Genomic DNA, 22,532 nt, shown 5'->3' with positions numbered 1-22,532 from the left:
GGCGAAATGCTCTCCGCAGATCCATTCTCACAGCGTTGATCAACCTTTTTCTTATTCAATATCAAGCCACGCTTATTGTTTTTACTTCTTTATTTTTATTTAATAATGTAGGACTTTTTTGTCGTCAGTTATGGGGAGAGTACGGACTCAGAATACCGAAATCTGTATTGTTTCATAGTTTTTTCCTTCTAATTTTGTATTATTTTCTAAACCACAGACTGTTATTTACTCAACAATAACACATAATTATCCTTGTGTTTATTTATTTGTTTGATTAATAAACACAAGTTGGAGTCTGTCAGGACCCTCGGTCATAGTAGTTGCTTTAGAGAATTTTACACCGGGAAATAAATATATATATATATATATATATATATATTGTGAAGAGAAATTGAAGATTTTGTTTAATTGATATATTTATGATCCACGTCACATATTCAGTTTCGGCGGCAGTTCTTCCTGTTTGTCTAGAAGTCTTCTCATTAGGGCTCTATAAATAGCGAACTACGGCAGATATGTAATATTTAATGCAGCCGAACCATGTATTACAATGCCGTTATCTGATGACCTCCAAAGAGAAGAGCAAGCAAACTCGGAATAAAGTATTTTTTTTCTTTTTCGGATTTCACATCAACAGGAAGTCCGGTTAACTAAAATGTCCGTGCGGAACAATACCCCAACCCATAGATCCGTGGATGAATAATGTCAATCACCACATTACACACATCCCTTCACATTTACATTTTGATTTACATTAAAGTATTTTGTGAGGCCTTCTAAAATGTTTTTAAATATAATTAGGGTTCTAGTTGAAGAGTTTGTAAATTATCACGTTGCCTGGCAACGCAATCGCACAACGGCACGTCCATTAATTCCACAACCACACACATGGATTAACGTAGATTTAATACATTGATATACATTTGTTTCTGCTAAAAGAGGTCTCAACCAGCTGGGGCAACAAGAAAGTTGGCGAAATCGAGTGTGACTATAAAAAAAAAAAAAGATTATTATATTAATATTGACAATAACGACCGACCGTCGGAGAGCGTTGTCATGGCGTCTATTATCAACCCTATGGGAGGTCCATGAAGGTCTATGAGACGCCTTGCCCGTTGAAAACTGACTCAAGGGGTACCCTGTCTGTAATACAGTGACGGGGATGGGCACTGACTGACCGTCAACATGTGACGGGTTGGGAGTGAAAACGTGTTGATCCTACACATCCACTGGACGTAGATTCTAAAAGTACAATATACGTTTCTCGCTAGAAATCTAATCAAAAGCATTTTAATGGCCAAACTATCCTACAATTTAGGATTTTCCAGAGAGCGTTTGCAATCAACGGGAGCATCAGCCCATATGCCGCAAATGATTGTTTCTTACACGACCACTAGAGGTGCTAAAACATGACTATAGGTCGTAATAAGCTGCTTGAACAATCAACCTATTTGGTTGTATGAGTTGGAGGACTTGTTGTTTCAAAAATAGAAAAAAGTGTTGGACATGTTAAACAAATATTAAGGAAGTAATCTCCTGATCTTGCAGCTCACAGCTGACTACATCGCAACATTATACTTCCTCACAGACCCCACACATTTGAAGAACTCTAGTTAACTAAATAAAATAATGGAAGAGTAATGCAATCCATTAATATTGCTTAGAATGTTCCATCTCCATTGTTTTAATAATACATGTTACCTGTTAGACGCTTTTATCCAAAGCGACATACATACTCAATACAACCAACGCACTAACTCACTGCGCCACAGTCTCCCTTTTTAATACCCCTTGAACATTGGAAAGTCTCCTTTATAATTACATTACAGACATGTACTGTTTTGAAAATGTGTGGACATACAGGAAAAAAAGGAAAGAAAAGAAAAAACATTGCAAACCCTTTTGATAGATGGTTAACATTTTAATCATCATGAATTAGGGACAATAAGTAACCCTTCTAACTAAGCAATGTAGTGTTTGTTTCTCTTTTGTTTTTATGTTGAGTCCTTTATATAATTGATGAAAGCTGCCCCTCAAAAGAATATGTCACTGTCAACAAATGCCTGCGAGTTCACTGACTCTCAAACAAATCAGCCTGGGAGTTTTCAGGAATAATTGGCACAGTTATTTGTGGTAATTTAAGTTATCTAACCTTGTTTGTTTGAGGTTGAAATCCAAATCGCTTAAAAGAAATGAAGGTAAAAACAGCCCGCATTCTATTACTGCTCATATTGTTTTTGCCTCTTGTATACACACGTGTCTTCCCCATTCTACCACATGAACACCCACAGTTATGCCTTCCCCCAATAACACGCAGCCTGTTGCAATCAGCTTGATATAAAAAAAGACATTATAAGAGCGTGTGGACAGTTCTGAGAGCATCACGCATCTGACTGAGTTTGAATGTAGAGACTGTGTTATAAAACTGTTCACTTCATGTATCTTAAACACGTCAACACGTGAAAAACTACGAGAAACACTGTGCAGAAACTGAGTTCAGAGCTATCCTGTCCTTACACCTCAAATTACAAATACGCAGTCCCTCTGTTTTATGTTTTCAATTTAATTTGTTCAAGGAGATGATCCCTGATTCAGTAGAAGAAAGAGAAGTTGGCGACCCCAAGGTAGGATAATTCAGCATTGTGAATTGGGAAGATGGATAGGACCATTATTATTTACCTGAGAGCCTGATGCCCTTGTGGCTGAGCTTTGGAAAATCCTTGGAAAAGCAGCAGCTTCAAACCTTGCCCATACAAATGTAATGGTGATTCTCTAAAGGGACTGTGAAAAGCTGCTCTCCCAGCTGGATGAGCATGTTTGACCTCCAGTTATCCCACAGGGTCCCTGCAGAGAGTGCAATTGATCAAGCCCCGTTCTCTACAGCACCTCACCCCTCTACACCTTGAATACCCAGACACCTAATGAGGGTACAACAAGTGTGTAGTATGAAGTATTGTGTTGTGATGGTCAGGAAAATCAGATCATGTGTGATGTTCTTTATGCTACTCATTCATTCTCTCTCTGTCCCTCTATATCTCCCAACATTATCAGCTGAATACAGGCGGTTACTCCTTTAGTTAACTCAACTTAATTTTGCTGCGATCTCCGTGAACTAATCAAAACACTGATTTACACTAAATCAATATAAATGGAAAACATTAAAGGGCCCATGTCATGGCCATTTCTACTGATCATAATTCCATTGTTGAGGTATACTAAAATAGGTTTATACTGTGCAATTTTCCAAACTCACATTGGTTTCTCATACAGCATCTCTGTATTCACTCTCTGTCCTAAACGGCTTGTTGGAGCTCCTGCCCCCTCCTCCCTGTGAGCCCAGTGTGCTCTGATTGGTCGGGACGTTGCGAGGCTTGTTGCTGCGATCTGCTGCGAGGAGCGGACAGGCTTCCGAGTCGGCGATACAGCGAGAACAAGCGAAACTCATCCTGAGCACACACAAACACTCACAGCCGAAATAAAAACAATAAGTGTGGCTTGATATTGAGTAAGAAAAAGGTTTATAACGATGTGAGAATGGGTCTGCGGAGAGCATTTCTCCGCGATCCCAACTTAGTAGCCCGAAAAACGTTTACCCATTTAAACAGTCGTGGTAAATACCTTGTTTGTTTTAAACATCATAAATACACAAACAACAATGAATACTTACAGGTTGTGTACCCGAATCTCCCGCTGGTCCAAACAAAGTAGGAACAGCATCGTTCTTCAGTGCCCTACACCAGTGGTTCCCAAACGGTGTGCCGCGGCACACTGGTGTGCCGTGAGGCAAGTCTGGGTGTGCCGTGGGATTTTGTGACAACCATACGTTATTATTGCAATATACAATGACACACAAATTATTATTTTTTAATTTACTCTATCAGTACTTTGTATGCACTCATTTCATAATACAGAGGCAAACTCTATACCTAAAAACAATTCTTTAAAAAAAAATCCTCACAGAACCCCATATTTCGCTGTTAACGCAGTTGCACAGGTGGGAATTATAAGACCGTGACACATCAAAGGCTGAAGGACAACATTAAAACAGAGAAACACGCAAGAGGGAAAATTGAGCGCTTTCTTGTGCGGAGCAAACCACCAACCACCAGTGCAAAGACTGCCGACAACCCACCACCAAAAGAAAAGAGGAAAAAAACTGTCAGCAGACAGTATCATGAAAGTTACCTGTCTTATGGCTTCAGTTGGACCGGGGATATCAACAATCCTCAGCCCGAGTGCGTTGTCTGTTGGGAGAAGTTAGCGAATGCGAACATGGTTCCAAGCAAGCTGAAGAGGCACCTCCTCATGGATTGCTACAGAGCCCAGGAGGTGTGGTCGCTCCTACGGGGCATCGGCTTAGAGTTCAATGTAGAATATATTTCAATCATGTATTGTATTCTGGATGAGGGGATGGAGAATAAACACAGGGAGCTTTTTCAGTTGGTAATTTGTATAACATGTATGAAAATCTGGAAGACAAGGTGCAAGATGATACTAAATCAGACGATCATAAACAGTGGCACCATCCTGAAACAAATACTTACTGAACTAAGGAGAAGAAAAACCCTGGACAAATCCCAGACTCAGCCATGGGGCATTTTGAGTCTGTGACCGAACTGAGTCTCATTGGAACATAAACATGCTCTCTTTATGTTATTTATATATGTATTCATTGTGTGTTATATGTATTATTAATGTAACATTTGTATATCATGTACTGTCTAAATAATATAAAATAAAGTTTTCTAAAAAAAAAAAAAATGAAGAGGCACTTGGAAACCAAACATCCCTTCCATGTTCAGAGAAACTTGGCCTAATTCAAAAGAGCGCGGGATCTGAACCAGAGGCTGCAAAACCGTTTGTTGGATTGTGTTAAAGTGTCTGAAAAGGCAATGGAGGCTAGTTACATGCTAGCGGAGCTCATTGCAAAGCAGAAGAAACCTCACACAATAGCGGAGACACTCATCCTGCAGGCGAGCGGCAGATTTTCCCTACAAATAGACAAATCTACTGACATAAGTGGGGCTGCCCAACTTCTGGCAAACGTCAGATATGTTGATGCTGACTCTATCAAAGAGACGTTTTTCTTCTGCAAAGAAATGGAAAGCCATACTACGGGAGAAGAAATATTCAGGGTAACTAATAACGATTTAAAAGAGAACATTCTGACCTGGAATATGTGTCAGTCTTTCCACAGATGGTGCGGCAAGCATGACGGGGAGAGTGAAAGGATTTAATGCTAAGGTGAGAGCACAAAACACACATATCGTGACAAACCACTGCATTTTGCATCGAGAGGCATTAGTTGCCAAAACAAAGGCCCCCGGAGTTGACTTGGGGGCTGAATCAGGCTGTGCAGATTGTGAATTACATCAAATCAATGCCCATGAAATCTTGTCTCTTCTCCCAGCTTTGCGCCGAGATGGGAGCCGACCACCAAAGCCTGATCCTCCACACAGAGGTACGTTGGCTGTCACGGGGGAAAGTCCTATCCCGTCTTTATGAGCTTCGGGAAGAGCTTTTGGAGTTTTCAGGTGAACACGCTGTCCCACACAGTGGTGTAGTCTACGTGATACGCTGGTATACGCCGTATACCCACTAGAAAATGCCAGTGATTTCCGTATGCCCTCTTAACAACATCATTTTGTGACTTCGCTTTCACGCTTTCGCCCCCTTCTGTGTTAATACTTTTGGACTTCTGGGGCTTCCGTCGCCTTTGGCCTGTTGCTAAGCAACAGCAACACACTTTTTTCGGCTCTGACACAGAGTCCTGCATCGGGTCGGGTATCCGCGGGTACCCGACGGGTGACCCGCAAAAAAGGTGATTTGCGGGTGGTATTTTTTCAAACGCTTTTTTCCGGGTTCGGTTCTGGGTAAAACAAAGATGATGCGGGTCGGGTTGCGGGTGTTGCATAATAAATATATTTAAATAATAATAATTTAGTTTAATGTTTAAATCCTCAGACCTCTCCCCCGCGGGACCGAGCATATTCATAACCTCTGCAGCGCATCTATCTGCTGCTGAGCGCGCCACATTCTGAATGGCTGAGGTGAAGCTCTCTGAGAATACAGCATTTTCAATAACTCTTCCTCAAGAGCGAAATCCAACGTCTGGGAGGCTTTTGGTTTCATCCTAGATGCAGAAAATAACCAACATCCCAGGCTTTTTGAGCCAAATATGCAACTGCGTGTGTTAATAATTGCACGTTTTCACTGCTTATATATATGCGGGTTCGGGTCGGGTTGCGGGTCTTGTGCCGGCGGGTCGGGTCGGGTTGCGGAACTAATTGGCAATATGTGCGGGTAGCGGGGCGGGTTCGGTATTGCATGTCGCGGGTGCGGGGCGGGAGCGGGTCTTGAAAATCAGACCCGTGCAGGACTCTGCTCTGACAAACCCCACGTTTCTCTAACGTTATCAGAATTTGATCCTTCCATCATTCAAGTTCGCGGAGCGCTAAACAGGAAGCAAACATGAAACGAAAACAGACGACAATATTTTAATGTTTTCCGAAGTTTTCCCCTATTACCAGTACAGAAGAAGAGCCAGGTCAGGCGGCTGTCCTAAAGGTGACAGAGAACGAGTCCGGCGCTACCGCAAATTTACCCAGTAAGTGAAATTAGCATGGTTATGATTAACGTAACAGTAGCTAACTAGCTAACTTGCTAGCTAATTTGATCAACGTTAGTGTGGTGGATCAATGGAAGAGAAAGAGAGCGAGATAGTGTGTGTGTGTGTGTGTGTGTGTGTGTGTGTGTGTGTGTGTGTGTGTGTGTGTGTGTGTGTGTGTGTGTGTGTGTGTGTGTGTGTGTGTGTGTGTGTGTGTGTGTGTGTGTGTGTGTGTGTGTGTGTGTGTGTGTGCAGTCATAAACAGAACACAATGTTTATATTATCTCCTTGTTTCGGACACAGATGAGAGCTCCTGGCCAGCCTTGTGGACTGAAAGTTAGGCTATGGAATTTAAGAACAGGCATCCTTGGTTGGGGTGGAGGGACAGAAAGTTAGGGAAATGTCAGCACACATGCCAAGGAAAGCTGATCTAAACAACAGAAATTCCAAAAGTCAATGACTATGCAAATGAGAGTTAATTCATGGTCATGTTAAAAGTGCATTTAAAACATTTACACCATTACATTACTATATGTTAGTTATCAGTAGTTGTCAAATAATTAGCTATTGAAAAAGTGGAACATTTTTCTCCTTTTATCTGCTTTTCATGCATTTGTTAGCCATAATGTAAATATTGTAAGCAGTTTATTAAATACTTTTGAGTAAATCTTGGCTCTTTTCTGCAGTTGTTATTGGTAAAAACGTGTATTATGCTAATTAGTCATGGTTTTTTTTATTTCCTTTGCAGCGCTAAAAAATCAGTAGGTGTCCTCACAGAACAACGAGTGTCTATGTCTGAGGAGTGGGTGCACTTTAAGATCCAGTCCTCAGATTCAAGCAGATCAACATCTTTGGCCTCTTTGAGAAACAAGATTAAACGACATGAGACGTCCAGAGCACACAAAATAGCCCAGGAGCTCACAGAGAAGGGTGGACAGGATTTAGTTGGAAATTTGGTGAGAGCTGTGTCAGAGACTGTGTTTGCAGTAGGCCATATTGAGATTTTGATAAAAATGTCGATTAATTATTCAACCCTAGAAGATAAGTGGGCTTTTTCCATCATTGTTCATTCTTTTATTTTTTTATTGTTAATTTCACTGGCAGTTAAAAGTCACATAAAAATGCTTATAATACATTGACATGTTGATAACACATAACCAGTCTCAAGACTAGTCTATGCATTCGTAAGTGTGATGGTGTTCATGAGGTGTTGCTTCGAGACAGATGTCGCTCCGCGATGCGTCGCTCTAGGATGGATGAATACAATTATTACAGTATACCCACTACAAAAAAGTAGACTACACCACTGGTCCCACATAAAGACAAGCTCGCGGATGAGAGGTGGTGCGCCAGGCTGGCTTACCTCGCAGACATATTTGGGCATCTCAACGAGTTAAACGCCAAGCTTCAGGGCAGAATGAAAACATTTTATCATCCACAGACAAGATTCGGGGGTTTATGGGCAAACTTATCCTGTGGTTTAAGGCTTTGGAACAGGGCTCCATGGACATGTTCCCGCTGGCATCAGCTGCGCCGCAGGCAGCTAGGGAGCGCGCTGTATATGCCGAACACCTTCAGACCTTAAAAGAGAGGTTTGAGTGCTATTTTCCACGTGTGGCTGACATCGAGGACTATGACTGGATCCGAGACCAATTCCACCAGGAATCCTCAACAGAAAAGCTCACTATGAAAGAGAGAGAGGAGTGTGCAGAGCTCCGTGGACCGCACACCGAAACTCAAATTTAGTGAACTGGATCAGTTTTGGTTGGCTTCTGCATCGGAGTACCCAAGCATCTCCCACCACGCGATTGAGCAACTTCTTCTTTTTCCCACTACCTACCTGTGTGAGTTGGCGTTCTCTACTCTGGTTTACATGAAGAACAACAGGAGGTCACGGCTCTCTGTTGAACAGGACTTGCGAGTAGCCCTCTCCTCAGTGCCACCAAGGATTAAAAAAATCTGCGTGCCCCGACAGGCACATGTATCCCACTAATTTGTAAGACGGCAAAATATTTACAATAGCACATGTTTCAATGCTGATTGCTGAAATGTTACATTTATAATTTGTAGTTCAGGACCATGCTTCCTTGCATTGACAACTGTTCTCTGTGCTGAATTTCTGCTGAGTTTCCTTTGCCTCATTTTTTATGTTGTGACCAAGCGGCAAACTCTGGGGAACAGCCGGTACGCCAATACGGAAGTGGAACACACTGCAGTTCATACATGGGCCGCTAGGGACTGACTGCAGAAAGGAGCAATTTCCATAGACCCCCATGTTAAAATGATCAACTTTACAGCAGAAAAAAACATGTTTCTACCCATGGATGCAATAAATATTATTATCGATATAGTTAGATTCCACCTTCATGATTATTAATCTGTGAGTGAATTGTTTTTTAACACAACCCTTTTATTTATATTAGGTCTTAACGTTTTTGCATAAATTAGGGCGTGGTCACTTTGATGGACATGTACATGCCTCACTGTCAGCTAACAGCAACTTGTCCACTCTGCTAGGCAACAACCAGAGGTTACAACGTTAGTTAGTCATAGTAGTGTACTTGACCCTTTAGCTTTAGCCGTGTTCGTGGTGATTGTGCCTTTTAGGGAATATTCTTACAAATACCAGACAATTAAGATGTTGTGCTGTGCGCTTGAATGTACTAACAGAACGTCCAAGAAGTCTAAAATGATAATATTATACATGTTAATCCCGTTCGCAGGTGTTTGTGTGCTTGGTAGTTTAGCTTGTTACTTATTAGCCAGCTAAGGACGTAACCCTTTATACATACATATACATTTTAGTTTATGATTCAGCCTTGGGTACGACTTGTATAGTCTGGCTATGACGCCCATAATGCTAAACGGGAGCAAATGTTAATAGGGGACCCAATTATCCCAGTGGTGGCCGCCGGAGCTAACGGAGCCGCAGGGGGCTAGCTCCAGCCGGCGTCCCGGAGCTAGCCCACTGCGGCTCCTTTAGGTCCGGGCGATGGAGTTCGTCGTTATAACTGGAGATCAAGGAATGCAGTGAAACGCAGACTTGGTTCGCCTGCTTTAGTATTAGCTAAATAAATTATGTTGAACAAGGGTTATTAAGCTGAACATCGCCACAATTGTTCTGCTATGTATCGGTACTTCGTTTATATAGGGGAACTACACTGTTAGCAGTAACTTGGTATGCATGTATTTCATGTTAGCTTAGCTTCTTAGCCTGAGCTAGCTCTGTTTACTTCCAGTTCGGTGGCAGCAGGTCCCGCCTCGGCTCCGCCTCTTTGCCCTTATTTGGAGCAGGCTGGAGAAGGCGGGAGTTGAACTCTGACGTCACTGTCGAGCCGTTAGTGACCGACTCCGCCTACTAAGGGCTTCTCGGCAACTCTGCAGAATCCTATGGGTGACGTCACGGACACTACGTCCATTTATATATATATACAGTCTATGGTTGTGACCTGTCTGGTATAAATGAGTGTGTTGCTGCTTTGATGAAGCCTAATTTGATAAAGCTTCAAATTAATTTCTGAAATATTTCGTTAATAAATATTTCATGAGTAATATAGTTGTCTTTGTCACATTTTATTTGACATTAGTAAATAATTATGCACATTTACAGATATTTTACATGATATGAGTGATAACACGTGTTATAAGGGCTATTTTGCACAATAGGTGTGCCTTGAGAGTTTTACTTGTCCTTTGGTGTGCCTTGGGCACAAAAAGTTTGGGAACCACTGCCCTACACTGTACATATCCGGCATGAATCGCTGAAAGGTTTGTGAAGCTTTGTTTTGAAATGCTGGCAGAGGGTGTGGCCTCTGAGTATTTACATGTCACTGTACCCAGGAAGTAAACAATGCAAAATGAGAAATCTCCAACGCGTAGGCGTTTTGGGGCAGCATAGACTGTGTTAGAGTTTTACTCGCTACAGGGTGCACTTTGAGGGTTTTTGACTGCAGACCGTTTACATGCATACAAACTTTCATAACACACAAGGAGATGGGTAATAACCGGAAAAGCATGACATGGGCCCTTTAACATAACCTTTTACAAGCCAAGAGAAGTAACATTTATTTTCTGACTTTTTCTCAGTTGCTGCTCGAGAGTACTCATTTAGAGTAGACGTGGGTAACAGCCAAGCTATCCATGCTCGCCATTAGCCTCACTATTCATCCATCATCCCTAAGCCTCAACGTTGCAGCGTGCCTAAGGGCCTGTGTCCACATAGTGCCAGATACATTTTTCTTTTTGATTCCAGTGAGAATAGAGCGCATGCACACTGAAGCGTCCTCCTGCTGCAAAGAACGCAGTACGCACCATGTTTTTTCAGGGACCAGCCCATCTTTCGAGCGGCCGCTCCGAGCGCTTTGAGTTAAAATATTTCAGAAAAACGTTGTTGTAAGAGTAAAAATTGCATGAAAAGTTTGTTTTTGTTCTATAAGGGCATACAGTTACCTTTTTTTTGTAAACTGGTTGTGTAATCATTTACTCCCCACGTCTGTAAACAGGAAAAAAGTCAAAAGGATTTGTAGAAACATTTACATCTGAAAAATAAAGCTGGTTTTATTTTCAGCAGAGTGTGTGTCTCTTTAGTCTCATCGCTGCTTCTGTCTAGACTAGTATTCTTCATGGGACGATAAGTGGAATGCAAATCCAATCTGTTTATTCTCCACATTGCTTCCCGTTACCCACCTGATCGTTGATCAGAACAGGAGAAAGTCTAGACATCTTCCATTGGAAAATAAAAACACATCTGTTCTGATTGCACCTAGGCCATCAAAAAAACCTCTAATTTCCTTATGTAGCACTTGATTATTTGAAGATCATTTTCAAATAGTTCAGCAAATGTTGAACTAATGTACAGAATTATTGCTCTTTTAATTTGTATCCTCCTGTTTGAATGCGCTTTGTTGTCGTTTTGGATAACATTTTCAACTAAATGAAAGTGTGTGTTTTTGGGATCGTTAGACAGTTATGTATAAATTATTTGTATTGTCATTTGTCTCCATTTTTCTGCTCATGCCAATATAAAATGGGGATGACTGGGAGCAGATATTTAGTTTGAGCACCATAGTTAACCTGTTCCCTCGCCCAAGTCCTGATGAACACAACTAAATGGCAGCAGTAAGACATTATTCCTGCTCCCACACCACTATCTTCCTTGAGATAATTTGACCGCTAATCTGGAGTAATTGCATTTGTTGAGCTGTGAGCTTGTACCTAGACCTGAGACTAAACGGAGGATACAGCTACACTTGGGTTGAGAAAAATGTGTTATTATCTACTTTGTAATATTTCTGAGGACATTTTTGTTTACCCAGGTTAGAATATTTGTTGGCCTCTATAAAACTTTGCTAGGATACCTAGATGTGCATAAACAATAATGATACACTACTATATAATTAAAGAGGACATATTGTGCAAATGTTCAGGTTCATTTTTGTATTTAGTGCTTCTACTATGACATCTCTACTCTCCATGCTTTAATGTTCAAAAAGCTCTTTATTTCTCTCATACTACCTGTGCTGCAGCACCTCTTTTCACCCTCTGTGTGAAACCAGAGCCCAGTCTGCTCTGATTGGTTAGCTGGTCGGCTGTGATCGGTCAGCTGCTTAGTGGTGTCCCGCCCCTTATCACGTACAAAGTGTTGGAGCGCTAGCCAAGCTCTAGTATTACATTGTGATGTCATAAGCTTATGAAAGTATACAAAGTAGTCAAATGGAGGCGTTTCAGGCAGGGGGGGACCATGGGAAGGAAACTCCCTCTGGAGCGAACACAGGGATTTTAACTTTTGTAGACCATTTACATGCACAAAAACCCAAACGACACACTACAGGAAAGAACCCCCCAAAAATCGTGATTTAAGACCATATTGAGAAGATTTGTGTCCAAAACGTTTAAAAGGGGAATTTAGCAATTACAACTTTTTTAGGTGTCTCCGTCTTGGTTTATATCACCCTTTGGCTATATACACATCAAGTAGTATCTGGGTTCAGATTTCTTTCATCTTTGGTCAGGTTTCATGTCCCCTGTATTGTGTGCCGTCTGAATAGAGCACATTCACGACCACACATTTTCTGAATCACAATTGCAAGTGAGCAGTATTGACAGTAAATTACAATTTTCCATGTGGCAGAGACTAGGAAGATGGAAATTCTAATGAATAAAAGTTAATTATGGAGTCAGATTTGGTTCTATATTCTAGCGCGCAAAACAAGCTACTCACGAGCGGGAAATGTGCTTTTACACGCGCAGATTAAACCCCCACGAGTGGCTATGCCAGAGGCAGCCTTCTTGCTCGCTCGCGGGAGTGTCAGCCTCACTCGCTCGCGAAGTCTGTCTGCGTGCGTGTGAAAAGTTTCTGACACTTTAGGGCGGAGCCACTGGACTTTGACTGACAGCTGACAGGAAACCTGGAATTGCCAGGTTTGATAAATGCCTGAACTACCAAGAGCCGAGGAGTGACAGCAGGAAGATCAGTTGGACGAGATTGAATGGCAAAGTTGTCCATAAAAAAACATTATATTCGTAAAGTGTACAGCTAATATGTTTCCCCTAGGTTTACTGCCTTGGCAGGGTGCTGCAGGTTTTTTTTTATCCTTTAGAGGAGCTGTGGATTATTGTTATTGATATCGTACAAAGTATTTGTACATCAAATAGTAATAAAGTACAGTGTTACACTGTACTGTATTACTTTTATTCAAACTGTATTCCTTTCTTATCATGTAGCCTACATTGATACATTTAAATCACCTGACTACAGCATATAACATACCTGCTACAACCCTGTGCTGCTGCTGCTTCTCTCATCCTCATCCTCTATTGCTGGAGGCAGCTCCACCTCATCTGATCTCTGATATGAAAGCAATCGTGTTATGATCATATTGAGCTATTGGTGTGAGTCTAACATTAAACAAGCAGTCTGCTTGTCATACATTGCTGACGATACATTTTAAGTGGCAATTTGTTGAGTCACTGCCGCTAAATGCCGGTAGCATCAAGCTAGCAAATCCTGCATTAGCCTCACATCAACAGGTGTAGACAGAACATCCAATTATCCTGAGCTAATTTACTGAATAAACCAACTCACATGTCCTGTCTTTTTTTTCACCCAGACTATTCTTCTGCTGGCGTTTCATTGTTGTTTTCTATCAAATGCAATACTGTAGTTCAAAACTGCAGTACCTGCTCACCATCTGTGAGCTAGTTTTAGAACGCGCACGCTACGTTCGTTGTGGCGTTCGCGCGCGCCCACCTGGGCAGTCTGTCTGTGTCCTTCTCCCGTGACGATAGCGGCTTGCGGTTAAAAAATAATAATAAACAAATTTGAAACTGGGGGGCGGGGGGGGGGACACAAACGGGCAGACAGCAGAGCTCGGGGCAATAATGCAGATTTGTTTGACTTTTTTACACTTTGTTGTTCTCCTCCTTTCCTCCGCTCTTGTCTCTGATTGTGAGTGTGTGCATTCATGTGTGTGTGTGTGTGTGTGTGTGTGTGTGCGTGTGTGCGTGTGTGTGCGTGTGTGTGTGCGTGTGTGTGGTGGGGGAGCGGAGCGGAGCCCCGCCCTTCAGAAACAGAGCGGAGGGAGAATGTGAATACGCAAAGCAGTGGACACTGAAACATTAGGGATGTGCATCTCCATTACTGAGGCCGATGCGATGCACATCTCAATATGTTGCCACGATACGATACATTAACGATACATTTGAAACACCAGGCGATGTGATACTATACGATTCACCCATGTTGCAATACAGTTCGATAAGATTTGATTCAATATTGTGCGATATGATCAAGCGGCAAACTCTGGGGAAGAGCCGGGACGCCAATACGGAAGTGCTACATACTGCAGTTCATATATTGGCCGATAGGCGATGGCTGCAGAAAGGAGCAATTTCCATAGACCCCCATGTTAAAATGCCCAATTTACAGCAGAAAAAAACATGTTTCTACCCCTGGCTCAATACATTTTATTATCGATATAGTTAGATTCCACCTTCATGATTATGGATCTGTGAGTGAATTGTTTTCTAACACGACCCTTTTATTTATATTAGGTCTTAACATTTTTGCATAAATTAGGGCTTGGTCACGTTGAGTGACAGCTCTGTCAAGTGACTGCTACTGCTAGCTTCTTGTCTCTCTGCTAGCTGCTCCGTGACGCTAGCTACAGGGACTCTGTCTGGTCCGTTCATCCAGGGAACACAACTTGAAGCCAGCCGTTGTTGTTTGTTTTTCATGCTTATATATTGGACTATTGTGACTCGCTCTGCGGTTAAAATAGACGGTGCATGAATGCGGTTTTGCGGTAAGTGAAATTTGAGTGCTTTATTTATGTGTTAAGGATTTTAATCTACGTAATGAATGTTAAGGCTTTAACGTCACAGTCATCTGAAGAACGAACCCAAACCTTGTTGTTTTTATTAATTGCATTACCAAATGGGTATCACATAAACAGTAAGCATTAGTAACACAACTTCCAAAGTTACAGTAAAATAAAAAGGACCCTGACTCGGACAATACACAATCCAACATGTTCAACAGAAGAGAATCAGTTATATTGTTTGTACACATGGTACTTTACATATATATCTGTTTGTTTAAGGCAGGGGTGTCCAAACTTTTTTCACTGAGGGCCACATACAGAAAAATATGCGAAAGGTTGGGCCACTCACTAAAGTTAAGGTATATCGCCTCACCTCTAGTGTATTAACAGTAATAAAAATCAATCAATCAAATGTAGGTAAATCATTCTTGATAATTTATTATACTTAAAGAAAAAACTTTATACATCACGTCTTTCTATGTATGGGTATTCATTTATCTATTTTCAAATAAAATCAATCAAATGTAGGTAAATTATTCTTGATAATTTATTATACTTAAAGAAAAAACTTTATACATCACATCTTTCTATGTATGGGTATTCATTTATCTAATTTCAAATAAAATCAATCAAATGTAGGTAAATTATTCTTGATAATTTATTATACTTAAAGAAAAAACTTTATACATCACATCTTTCTATGTATGGGTTTTAATTTTTTTTACAAAAAGGGTTGGCAGCTCATTCTCAAAACTGCAGCCTCAGATTGCTTCTTTGTCAGGATGGGGACCCCCTTCACAGCCCTGTATAAAGAGGGAAACATAACAGGACAAGGGAAAGGGTAGGCTTTATTTAACCTAGTTATGCAAATAATTTATTGCGGTTGTTAACACATCAGCTAACGTTTTTTAGAAAAATGTTATCAACTTTAATTGACTGAATTTATTAAGTAATTGGGCTTTTGAACACATGAATACTGTGTAATATATTTTAACTCACCTACAATGGGAACAGCGTTGCACTTAATGGGAGCAGTGATGCTGCGCTCTGGACTGAAGGATGGCTGGCAGGTCAGGAGTAAGTTTGGTGGTTGAGATGCGAAGGACATCACAGAGATGGCTGTCGGTCATTTTGGTTCTCAATCTGCTTTTGTTCAGAGTTAACAGAGAAAATGTTTGCTCGCATATGTATGTTGTGCCAAACAGACTCGTCATTCTTTTTGCGTGGCGTCGCATCAGAGGAAACTTGGCCTTTTCCAAGCTCTGGTAGAAGTCGGGTAGGGAGAGGAGCTGATGTTGATTCTTCAGAGAATCATCACACTGCATTTCGATGAGTTCTAATTGCAGACTCTCTTCCACTTCTTCTGCATCCATCAGGAAGGGAGTTGAGAACAGCTTGATTTCTTTCTCAATGACAGAAAAATCTTGGAAGCGCTGATTGAATTCTGTCATAAGAGTTGTGATCACAGACACATATTTCCCCTTTTTAGCAGAGAGGTCGGCCTTTGGATGAGCACATTTGATTTCGGACAGCGTAGGGAAGTGCGCAAGGTTGAAGTTGCGTAGTTGTGTCTCAAAAAGACGAAGCTTCGCACAGAATGCTTTCATGTGTGCATAAAGTTGTGGTACAAGCTGGTCTTTGCCTTGTAGGCTCTTGTTCAGTGAGTTAAGATGACCAGTAAGATCAACTAGAAAGGCCAGGTCTGCCAACCATAGAGGATCACTCAGTTCATGAAGAGGTCGGTCCTTCTCTTTCAAAAACTGGTCAATTTCTGATCTCAGGGAATAAAACCGCTTCAGCACGGAGCCGCGACTAAGCCAGCGCACATCACAATGATAGAGTACGTCCCCGTATTCAGCATCGACATCAGATAGGAAAGCTTGAAATTCTCTGTGGTAGAGCCCTCGTGCTCGAATTATGTTGACAGTTTTCACAACTGTGGTCATCACATCGCCAAGCTGGACTGTCTTGGCACAGAGAGCTTCTTGGTGGATGATACAGTGCAATTTTACAGCCTCGCCTCCACTCTCTCGCACCTTGGCGCACACCATAGATGCCATTCCTTTGCGCTCGCCTGTCATAGCGGGAGCCCCGTCCGTTGCAACTCTACACAGCTTGTCCCATTTAAGTTGCATCTTGTTAATTGCACCTGACACGGCTTCAAAAATGTCCTTACCCGTTGTTGTGCCCTTTAGACTCCGAAGATCAAGCAGCTCCTCCGTAATGCAAAAGTTATCGTCAACTCCCCGCAAAAAAATTAACAGTTGTGCGGTGTCTGTGGCATCTGTGCTTTCATCACATGCAATCGAGTAAAAATCAAAAGCACAAGCTTTATGTGACACTTGATTTTGTATGTTAGCTGACAAGTCTTCGATTCGCCGCACAATTGTGTTTCTGGACATGCTCACGTTGTTGAATTCCTGCATCTTTTCCGGGCACATTATTCCAGCGACTTTAATGAGGCACTGTTTAACGAAGTCACCGTCTGAGAAAGCTTTCCCGTGGCGCGCTATGAGTTGAGCTACCTCATAGCTAGCTATTGTAGCATTTTTTTTTGTGTTTTGTTAGCACGGTAAAAGTACTGTTGTTGAGCCTGCAGGTTAGCTACCATTTGCTTGACTTTCTCCTCTCGCTCAGCAGCAGTGTAGGACGTGAAGGTCGGATGCTTGGTTTCGTAGTGTCGTCGTACATTGTACTCTTTCATGACTGCAACCGTTTCATTGCAAATCAAACAGACACATTTCCCCCTGACTTCTTTGAAGAAATATTCATTTTCCCACTGTGTTTGAAATTTTCTGCATTCACTTGCTATCTTGCGTTTCTTTGGTTCTGCCATTTTGTCGTCGCGGATTTTTTTTATTTGAAACTTTTTTTTGTGGAGAAGCTGCATTAGGACTGCAGCTAGTGAGTAGCTCCACCTACTGGTCAAACTAAGAACTACAATAAAGTCAAGTGCAAGTTTCATGTGTGGGCCACATTCTATTCTATTTTTATAATTTGCTGCGGGCCAATAACAAATGGATCCCGGGCCGCAGTTGGCCCGCGGGCCGTACTTTGGACACCCCTGGTTTAAGGTGTCCAGGTGATGCAGACAGGCTGGACCAGAGAGTGAGAGACAAAACTGGACTCCTCACAGCAGTGAACTTCAGCACAGGTACAAATACTCTTTTTTTCATACTGTACAAAGAATCAAGAAAGATATTGGTTTAAATGAATGAAGTATTGACTTTAAAGGTGGGGTAGGTAAGTTTCAGAAACCGGCTCGAGATACACTTTTTGTTATATTCCATGGAATGCTCTTAACATCCCGATAGCAATGAATATCTTAAGTGCTTTGACAAAAAATCCATAAAAAAATGTAATCTGTGGAACCCGCAATACTGTAAAAACTACAACCAATCCGGCTAAACGGATTGGATTGCCGCCCTGTCTGTCAGCTTTCCATCTCGTGCACACACAAATGTATCTCGTGCCCTCTTTGGGCGTGCCGTCATTGGGCGTGCATTGCAGCAGTACTTCAATGACTCGCCAGCAACAGGCGGCCACTTTCACCATGGCAGAGTTAGGTTGCTGTAACGGAGCAAATTAAGAACAAAAAGAAAGTGGAAACTAGGAGAAGTCAAACCAGAGTCAATATCGGAGTTGCTTTGGCTGTGTAGTATTGCTAACCTAGATGTGTTTAGCTTTGCCTGATATGTAATGTTACTGCAGCCTGCTCTCGCGGAGGAGGTGCTCTGTAAGGAAGCCTGAAGGAAGGGGCGGATTCTTTTTGGCTGTGTACTTTCAAATTTTAGTGCACTTGAGCCGGTTTCTGAAACTTACCTACCCCACCTTTAATACACTGATATAGATTCCATTAAACAATACTAGATCACCTACACACCAGTGAAGTTGAGGGTTTTTTAAGTGTAAAAAGTTACAATTAGATGTTAACAAGCAATATGATTTTGTCAGCTTTCTAATTTAATGTATTAAAGGCAAAAATATTTAACACATAGTGAGAACTGCTACAATTTATCTTATTTATATTATGCTGTTTGGAGGAGGCCTCACAGGTAAGAGCACTAACTAGCTACCATCACATGTACCTTAGCTTGACTTAAATGTATTAAACGTATAATTAAGTGATATCAAAATATAAATAACTAATGTCATGCAAACATATTAATATTTGCTTGATTCCAGTGTTGAATTTAGCACAATTGCATACAAACGTTAAGGGATTTAAAAATTCTGAAGTATTATGCTAAAAACTCAATAACTTAGATTATTATTTATAGTTTTGCTGAATAGTTTCATGTCCGCTTACCTTAGAAACGTAAAATGCCACGGCAGTGTGCTTGAGATGGGGAGCATGTTAGCTTAGCTTGGTTGCTTCAGCTAGCTCTGAAACTTCCAGCTCGGTGGCAGCAGGTCGGTTATGGCTAGAAAGGATCCGTCTAGTTTAAATATGACGTCACGTTCTCGTTGTAACTCTCGTTGTAATCGGAGAGGCTCGAAAACACATCTACAGCAGTAACATGATGCAACATACACATTAATGCAGCAGCAATATTAATAGAGAAACATCAGACTTAATAGTAAAACACTGCAAGGGAACATTTTATCGCACCAGGAGCTATCTTGGGACTTTTACTGCGACAACGTTGACTTGCCTGTGAATAAAAAATAAACCATAGTGTTGGTGATCTACAGTGTTGTCATTCTTCTTTGAACACCAACAAGAACGCTATCGTCCTATTTCAACAATCACACTCCCTGTCATTGACATAATTAATAGATAGTTTAGCTTCTTACCATAATTTACTGTGGCCAACTGATGTTAACGATCGTAACTGAAAGGCTGCCTGCCAAACGTAAACATTCAGCGACGTGACATTCAGCCAAACTCTCGCGAGAGTTTTACACAAGACGGATCCTTTCTAGCCATAACCCAGCGCCGTATAGAGAGGCGAAGTCCTTCCCCTTCCGGGAGCCTCCATGAGACCCCGGAAGCGGAAAATTATACATTGAATTCAATGGAGAGAGAAAACGTATCTTTTGATCCCGTTTGAATTGTGCCACGAATGACACATATGATGTTTGTCAATTTAAAAGAACATTTTGCAAGTAAAAATTTTTTAAATGTGTCGTAAAACTGTGAAGTAACACATTTTTTTGTGTTAAGCCGCTCACTGAACTACATTTCTCTGGTCCCGCACAATACGCGTCACCAACACAAAGATGACCGTCACGTTGGCACATTTCACCTCATTCTTTCAGAATGAGAATAAAAGTATAAAACGAGGTGAAAATCAATACAAGTCTGGGCACGTTGAGAGCTGTACATACACGAAAGGGGAGTTAGTCGGTTCTGTAAGAGCCAGCATGCGGGACCCCGGCTTTACAAGGTTTCGGTGAGTAATATAATAAGGAGAATGAAAAAGAAGATGATGAACCACAGACCCGGCATATAATGACTGCAGTGTGCAGGGCTGTGTTAATTTATGTTACTGTTATCAATAGCATTAGTTGACTGAGAAAACCGTCAAGAAAAAAAGTTTAGCGATGTTAAGAGTCGACTAGCATAATATGAACCACGGCTGTGATTGACAACCTAGACAGCCAGTCAGAAGCTAGAATGCCAACCTAGAGAGCCAATCAGAACCTAGAACCGGTGTACTGTATACGGGTGTGTGCTGTGGATAACATTAGTGTTCACAAGAACAAGGTACACTCCCGTGTTTTGTTTTAGTTGCTCTTCAGATTGAAGCGGACAGTTTTATATCGACTATATGTGTGATCTCCTTTTTACATCTCGTTGTGTCATTTCAGTTTATTTGCTGTGTGTAGATTCAAGGATTTTGGTTATCTTGTCAATTTGTTTGGTTATCTAGGCACAGCTGTGTGTGACTCCCTCTGGTACACTGGTATGTGTTTTCCTAATGTAGAGAGCATTGATTAATTCATAAACACACTGAGTCTAGATCCTGACCAAATCCTTTTTTGTTGATCAAATGTTTTTCAAAAATGTACACATTTAAAAAAATACAATTAACAATCACAACCAATACAACACAAATTACAAAAAAATCAGAAAAACCAAACAATAACAACAATCAGACAAGAGGACAAAACTATGGAAAAGTAAACCCTCCCACCCCCAGATCTGGACCATCCTTGTATTGCTCATTCAATCTATTATAGCATGTTAACAAACATGGTACTTACTTTATTTGTACAGATCTACATGGGAGAGGATGGCGCGATGCAGAGCGCTGTCTCTGGTTGTGCACGGGGGATGTACAAATGCAGCCACGCTGCAGCATTGGCAATATTTGCCATGTGGCAGATCAGCTCCACAGAAGTTGAGTGCCAGTGGAGGAAGCCTGGCACTTCAAAAGTAGTCCAGCCGGTGTCTCAACTCTACCAACAGCAAGAGGAGACATACTACCCACTGGCCAGAGACATCGCCACTGAGGAAGTAGACTGGTTCAGGTCTGCACTGAGGGGCGCAGCGTGGCATGGCTTTTGTCACCTGAGCCAGAGCTGCAGCCTCAACATCAGGCCATTTTCACCGTGCCGGAGCTGGTGAAGGAGCATGGGGGTCGGGGGCTTGAGGCAATTCTTGCCTCAATGCGACTGAGCAGAGACCAGCAAGCTGCCATCCAGACAGCCACCGTAGGACAGCGGACAAATCCTCAGTGGGAGTTACACAGGCAGGGCAGGTTGACAGCCAGCAATTTTGGTGCTGTGCTGAGGTCGGGACTTTCATCCACTCCATGCGCGTCCCTCATGAAGAGGGTGCTTGGGGGGTACAATTTAGACGGAGTCATGGCTGTCAACTGGGGAGTTGTAAACGAGGTGTGTTTGGCCAGTGTGTTTGGCCTTTTCAGTGTAACACATATGTAGTGATAAATGCTTCACCTGACCACTGTTCCTAAATAAAAAAAGTTTTCTGCATCGTCAGTCATTTTTTCCAAATAATTACCAATATTTCACAAATTCTTCATGTCAACTTAAGAGCACAGCTTTGTGTCAGCTTTGCTTGGTTCATCTTACTGGGGGGAAGCTACATGGATGTCGGTGCAGTCCACAATCATTTTGCAGTTGAAGGCAGAATGGATTTATTATTGACTCAGAATGAAGCACAACTTCATGTCATACAATACATTGACTTTATTTGTAATTGTGTAAAAAAATTAAGCATTGATTAGCAAGCAGGACCTGCAGGAACAGAGAACGGTGATGGATGGAGCTGGGAAGAGAGAAGAATAAAGAAAACAGATCAACTTTATTATCGGATATTAAAAATTCTATTTCAAAACAAGTTGCCGCTCCTACAGTTTTCTAGTATGTAAAGATGATTTCACATGACCTATGCAAAATATCACACTCAATACATGTGTCTCTCTGGGGGGTGCATTGTGCCTTTGATGTATATAAATAATATACCATAACCAAATAGTATTTGGCAAATACTATTACGTACAGTGGAAATCAGGTTGCCAGAGCAGGTCAGTGTGCATGTTCCTCAGGGTCTCAGCAGTTACAGGTGAGGTAAAGAAAATAAAAGAGAAAAAGGTCAGTAACAACACTTTAAAGTAACAACACTGAATAATTAT

This window comes from Notothenia rossii (genome assembly GCF_949606895.1).
Source record: "Notothenia rossii genome assembly, chromosome: 7".
Taxonomy (NCBI): Eukaryota; Metazoa; Chordata; class Actinopteri; order Perciformes; family Nototheniidae; genus Notothenia; species Notothenia rossii.
This window is presented reverse-complemented; position numbering follows the sequence as displayed.